The sequence below is a fragment of the Carcharodon carcharias genome, chromosome 2, assembly GCF_017639515.1.
Source record: "Carcharodon carcharias isolate sCarCar2 chromosome 2, sCarCar2.pri, whole genome shotgun sequence".
NCBI classification, from domain to species: Eukaryota; Metazoa; Chordata; class Chondrichthyes; order Lamniformes; family Lamnidae; genus Carcharodon; species Carcharodon carcharias.
Window position 1 is genome coordinate 88,152,857 of NC_054468.1, and position 7,411 is coordinate 88,160,267.

Here is a 7,411-nt window from a genome sequence, read left to right on the forward strand (position 1 = left end):
TATAACTGGACATGGATTCCCTCCCTGATGGCCCACGCCAGTCACAGTGCCCATGCCCCACCCTGATCCTGCCCACTCCCAGTATCCATGCCACAATTCCTGTCCCCCTCAATGACCCTCCCAATGAGAAATACACCTGGCAAACCCACACCCTGACCCTCCCACCCTCCCTCATCCCTCTCCCCCCTCTCACTGTCACCATCCCTTCCTTCCATCAACACCCTCAGTTCTCCCCCAGGACTCCGCAATTGATGACACTGACCAACGCCCCCCCATGAAATATTCCCCACTTCTCCGCTCACTCACCCCTTCCCCTATCACACACACACTTCCATGCTCATATTCCTCACTTGCCCCCTCACATCCTCTCTTTCCCAGTCACACACCCACCTCCCTGCTGACACCCCTCCTTCCCCGCTCACATCCCCCCCTTCCCTGCTCACAACCCCCCTTCCCCGCTCACAACCCCCCTTCCCCACTCACACCCCCCCTCCCCTGCTCACACCTCCCCTTCCCCACTCACACCCCCACTTAGCCTTTCAGGGACATCTGGAGATACCACCGAGTCAGGAGCTGCTGCTTTCTCAGGGGTAAGGATGGGATACCTGGCTGGAGGGGATGGGGGAGCCAGAGGGGCTGCAAAGTTGGGTCAGGGCAGGGTTCTGTTTCTGGTTTTGTGGGTAGATCGTGCATGGGTTCTCCCCTCGTAGTCACAGAAGGAACTGTAATTTTTTTTTCCAATAAATTATAAAGATTTTCCTTTTCCCACCTATTTCCATTATAAAAAAAAACCCCACTAGAGCTATACCTTGAGTGCCCTACCATCTATTCTTAATTAGCACATTCGTTTAGATAATATCACCAACTTTAACTTTAACACCTATGTGTTCTATTGTACTATTGTCGTTGACATCTTTTGATGATCTGCTTCTATCACTGCTTGTTTGTCCCTACAACCACACCACCCCCCCCTCCACCTCTCTGTCTCTCTATCTCTCCGCCCCCCACACACACACCTTAAACCAGCTTATATTTCAACTCTTTCTTGGACTCGAACTCAAGTTCTGTCGAAGGGTCATGAGGACTCGAAACGTCAACTCTTTTCTTCTCCGCCGATGCTGCCAGACCTGCTGAGTTTTTCCAGGTAATTCTGTTTTTGTTTTGGATTACAAGAAATCTGCCTGCCCAACAACACTGTTATTTGGATTAAGGACAATTTTGAGATGTGAAAAACATAGGAATTGCAAGACCCCTGAGTAGGAAACCATAAGATGGATACAGATGAAGGGAGAACTGGAGGATCTTTTAAGACCACGCATGATGTAATTTTGATGATACTGAGTGAGGTAATCTGCAGTTCAGGAGTGTCATACTGAAAGGGGCGTCAATCTAAGCTGATATTCAGAGATCACATTCAAGTTACAATGGATAAGCTGTTTCGCCCCAGAGAGATCAGTGATACTAGGGATGGATTTTGGCACTGATATTCAGATCCATCCCTGGATCTATATTGCTTCCTATTTTTTGTTATTGCAAAATTCATTATTGTCTGATATTTACTGTGTGATTTGAGAAGATGTAGATGTAAGAAAGCCAGATGTCTGTATGATTTTGTGCAATTGCAAAGAAAGAGAAAGGACGTTGTAAAACTGCTTAGATAAATATGTACGTAACTTAGTTAGTTAAAGGCGATGAAATATTTACAGTCATGGTTGGCAAAAGACATGTGGCCGAGCAGTAACATCTCATTTTGAGTATGACATCCCACCAGTACCTGAGCATTTAACAAAACTGGCAAAAGAGGTGGAGCTTTCACAAAAGCATTATTATGCTATCCAACAGGAGAATAGTAAAACAGGAGATCAGGGAGATAACTACCCCACCTTGGTGGGAATTTGGTCTTAATATCAAAGCCCCCCTTAGATCTGAATTGTATCACATGTATTAGTAATTGTACAGTTAGTTATGGTGTTATATCTACTTATACTATCATATAAATTAAAACATCAGGCAAAACAGGTGAAATTGGAATGGTTATTTAAAGGGAGATTTGGGCTGATGGATTTAAATGTATAGATTCTGTAAAAAATGTAAGGTTTGGCTGGGATGTGCAATACTTAATCATGGCGTAAGATTCATCAGCAGACATATCTCAATTAAGGTATCAAAGAGGTATTAAAATGGGGGAGATGTAGGATCGAAATCCCCTCCAACTGGGAAATTTATGGAACATAATTTCAAACCCATGGACATGTTTTGACCTCATGATTGAAACTATAAATTTCAAAAAGACAATCTGTAGTCAGCAGTACAAGGCTGTGCAGCAAGGGGTTAATTTGGACATTTAGTAAAAACACAGTGACTCATCAAAAGTGTTTGGACATTGACTAATCAAGAAACCTGATTACCCAAATATAATGGCACAAAGGACATATCATCAATATAATACACTCAAGAAATTATTCAATCACCACAGACAATAGCACTAGAATAGGGTCATTCAAATCCTCATTAATTTTGGAGCCAGGTGCTGTTACTGCACTGTTAATGTGCCCCCTCAAACAGCAGAAGAATTGTTCATACAATGAGGGCTGATAACATTCATCTGGTTACAACTTTCATGGAAAACCTTGTATTGTTCAAGCAGCAGGAACTGATGACATTTGTCTGGACTTTATGTGGAATCAACTAAATGAACACTGGAACAAAAAGATTTATGTTTTGAGATATCTGAGTTAAATTATTATAAAAGAGGAGCACATTTGAGTATCTAGGCTGCAATTCGAAGAGGGTTCGAGTATGGCCACCTTGACTCAGGCCTACAGTCAACACTGGACAGACCAGCTGTATTGGGGATTGTAAATGTTTTCAGCCATATCATGGTGATACTGGCCTGAAGGTTTTGGGCTGCAGTCAAGAAGGAGGGGCAAAATGGGTCAACCTGGCTCTCGACCTACAGTTCTCACCAGAAGGACCAACTGTGTGGAGGATTGTACGTTTAAGCCAAATCGTAGTGATATTGGTCTGAAGGTTTTGTGAAGTTTTGGGGGAAAACTTGGCGTTTTCTGCCAGTACCTTATAACTTGTTTCAGCCATATCTTGGTGATATTGATCCGAGAGTTTTTTCTTAAAGTTTCAGGACAGGACATGATGTTTTGGCTGTGTTTTTGTAAGTTTTAACTGAGTCGTGGTGACTTTGTGTCGGGTATTGGGAATAGGTGGTTTTAAATTTTGTGTTTTGTACTGTGGGGTTGTGGGTGATTCAATAAAGCAATTGTGAATTATCAGAAGAAACTTGTCTCGCTGTTCTTTCTGTTCAAACCATACACTTGTGAATCTGGTGTCATGAACTTGAGTGTGAGGAGGGTCTCTGAAGGTAAAGGGGAACCACTACACTGCTTCAACTCAAGAATTTCCCTCTCCTTATTCCAAATGGTTTTATCAGCCCATAGTGCACAAAGCAATGCACTATACTCCCAGAGCTTTTGACTTCCACACCCTGCTCTTCAGTGATAGACTCATCAGCATCCCAATAGCTGATATAACTTTCTTTCAAGCACTTAACATTGAATGTTTGGAACTTTTCACTGAGCCGGGCTGGTACAGATGCAGGATCCATGACTGTAGCTTGAACTTACACTTTTGATATCTACACAACTCAGGTGTCTTAGCCTTTTATCTCTGCCCCATCTGGGGTGCCACTAATGTAGGTTTTAAAATGGGTGTTTTGATAAATTAGACTTGTTTTAAGTTGTTTTAATACTGGAACACAAATTGTCCTTTTAAACTATTTGACGGAGATATCACCATCAGGCAAAGACTCAGAACCCAAATTTGTAAATAGTATCGAAGTTTATTTATTATAAGTGAATTTTAGATGACAATACAACCATCAATCAATCAAAAACTTATCAATCAACTACAGACTAAATAATCAACTTAATGAATTAAAACTTATCAGTTAACTAGAGGAGGAAGAATATAGGAAAAGTATACTCATCAATTAAGCTCTACCAAATCCACACTTTCAAATGTGTGATCAATCCAAGAGAAGTGAAACCATAACTTCAACTCCTCACATCCACAGAGAAACCATCACTGCCCCAAGAAGCACTACACCTTCCTAGCATTTTGACTGGCCGGGATGCCGTCATCCAACCAGTCCCAGTACTAACCACGCTCAATACTCGACTGCCTTGAAGTTTGTTGGAAATGATTTTCGTGTTGATGGGAGGATGTTCAACTATCCCCGAAGATCTAAACCGGTTCTTCTATACTTGATGCACATACAGATGTTTCCCATCACCATGTTTTATCCTCCAAAGATGTTGTAAGCCCACCTTAGCCAAGTTGTTGGAAATGGTTAATTGGCCTATAATTTGCCAGCAATGTCATAAGGGTTAATTCCATTGGTTCTAGGTAATTAGGCACATTGACTTAAACTTAGAACAATACCTTCCTTTAAGCTCCATCTCTTATCTAGGTGTTTTTACAGGGGTCGTTTATATTAAGATAGACTCGATGGGGAGGGAGTCCCAGGCAATTACAGATCTTTAATTCTGTCATAAGAAATGTTAATGCAGAACTACAGAAATAACATAAGCTAACTTCTAATCAATAATTATTAATTAATTATCCTTCAATTACCAGATTAATCGAGGAATTTCCTTCTAATGAAATCATCTGTTGCTAGTCGGAGACTGCTTCGTAATACTGTTTTGGGTTAGTTTGTTGTAAAATGTTAACAACATCGACATGGTTTCCTTTCTATTTACACATCAGTATAAAATTGCCAATTTAAGCAAGCACAGAAGATCCTACTAAAATTAACTCTAAAACTTAGGCCAGCTTACAGATGTGGATTTCATTGGCAAGGCCTGCAGCCCTTTCTGAATTGTGTTGGAAGGTGCACTGCTGAGCCTGAGGTCTGTGAGGTGAAAGTACTGCCACATTGCTGTGAGAGAAGGAGTTGCCAGGTTTGACCCAGTGAAGGAAAGGTGACATATTTATAATTCAGGATGGCGTGGGAATGCACCGTCCCATGCACCGACTGCCGTTGTCCTTCTAGGTGTAGAGGTTGCACTTTTGAGAGGTACAGCCGAAGGAACCTTGGTGAGGTTGTACAGTGCATCTTGTCGGTGTTTGACCCTGAAGCCACATTGTGGCAGGGTAAAGGGGAATGCATGTTTACAATGATGGTTGGGATGCCAATCAAGCAGCATCTTTCTCATGGATAGTGTCGAGCTTCAAAAGTGTTGAGGAGGAACACAGGCAAATGGAGAGTATTCCATCACACTCCTGCCTTGTGCCTTGTAGGTGGTGGAAGCCTTTAGGAACTCATCAGCTTCTAGCCTGCTCTTGTAAGCACAGTATTTATATGTTTGCTCATTTATGTTTCTGATCACTAGTAATGCCCCCAGGATGTTGATGGTGGGGGTTTGTTGGAGATGGATATTGCCTGGCACTTGTGTACTGTATGTGTTAGTTACCACTGATCATCCCAAGGCTGGATGGTCTCTAGGCTTTTCTGCATGTGGGGCCAGACTGCTATATTATCTGAGGAATTGTGAATGGTTCTGAGCACTGTGCAATCATCAGTGAAAATCCACACTTCTGACTTAATATGGAGGGAAGGTCATTGATGCAATAAACGAAGATGGTTGGGCCTAGGACATTACCCTAAGCAACCCTTTCATTGATGACCTGGGGCTGAGATGATTTGCCTCCAACAACCACAATCAACTTCCATTGTGCTGGTTTGACTCCAACCATTGGTTTGTTTTCTCCTGCTGCTTGTTGACTTCTGTTTTACTCAGTTTTCTTTAGAATACACTTGTTCAAATGCTGCCCCGATCTCAAAGGCAGTAATTTAGTCACTAACTTCTGGGAATCAGCTTGTTTGCCCATTTTTGAACCAAAGCTCCAATGAGCTGAATGGTCCTGATGGTAACTAAACTGGACATTGCTGAGCAGGTCATTGGTAAGTAACTAGATAGCACTGTCGAGGACAAATTCCATCACTTTTGCTGATGATTGGGAATAGACTGATGAGGAAATAAATTACTGGATTGAATTTGTTCTGCTTTTTGTGGACAGGACATTCCTGGGCAATTTACCATGTAATTGGACAGCTACCAATGTTGAAGCTGTACTGGAATTGCATGAATTGTGACATGGCTTTTTCTTGTGCATGTCTTCAGTGTTACAGTCAGGATGTTGTCATGCACACAGCCTTTGATGCTCAGTTCTGAGCAGCTATCCCTGTCCTGAATCTGAATATCACATTGAGTACGTGAGGGTGCCATACTACACAATGGTGGGTAACCTCAGTGTGAATGTGGGCATTGTCTCCACAAGGGCTGTGCATTTGCCAAACTGGTGAGGATGAGATCATTTGGTCTTTCCCTCCTGGGTCCCTCCCAACACCTGCAGGCCCAGTCTAGCAGATATGTCCTTTGTGACAAGCCAGATTGGTATGTAGTGCTGATGCTGAGCCTCTCTTGGTGATGGGCATTGATGTACCCTCTCTCCAGACTGCTTTCTGTGCCCCTGTTACCTTTGCTAATTCTTCCAAATGGTTCTGAACATGGAGGAATACTGATTCACTGGCTGAGGGAAGCCAGAAGGTTGTAATCAGCAGGAGAGTTCCTTGATCTTGTTTGACATGATGCCATGAGACATCTGGGGTCCAGAGTCAATGTTGAAAACTCCCAGAACCATTCATTGCTGACTATACACCACTGTGCCACCGCCTTTGGTGAATCAGGACATACCCAGAGATGGTGATGGTGGAGTCAAGGACATTGACTATAAGGTATGATTCAGTGGGTACGACTACATCAAGCTGTTGCTTGAGTTGTCTATGCGAGCATTCTCCCAATTTTGGTACAAGAGCCCTGATGTCGGTGAAGAGGGCAAGGTGTGCCTTTGCTGTTTACGGTGTCTAGTCAATGTCAGGTGGTCCGTCCAGTTTATTCTTTTTCAACTTTTCTGTAGCAGTTTTATGCAACTGAGTGGACAACAGGTTAAAGTCAACCACATTTGTCTCATTTATTCTAGACTGGATAAGGATGTCAGATTTCATTCCCTAAAGATCAAATAAATACAATGAGTTTTAATGACAAAACAGTAGTCTCATGGCCATGTTTGCTGAGACCAGTTTTTTTTCCATATTTATTAATTAATTGAATTTAAATTCCACCAGCTGATTTAAACCCATGGCTGCAGATTATTCGTCCCAGCATCATTACTAGCCCAGTAACATTACAACTACAGTATGGAAACCTCTGGCTGTTACATCATTTTAAGGGAGAGCTTCCTGGTGTAGTCGTACCTGATTTTGCTTCTGCGCCAACTGTAGGAACTCCCCCCCCCCCCCACCCCCCACCTCTCTGGCCTAAAAGTTTTTGTC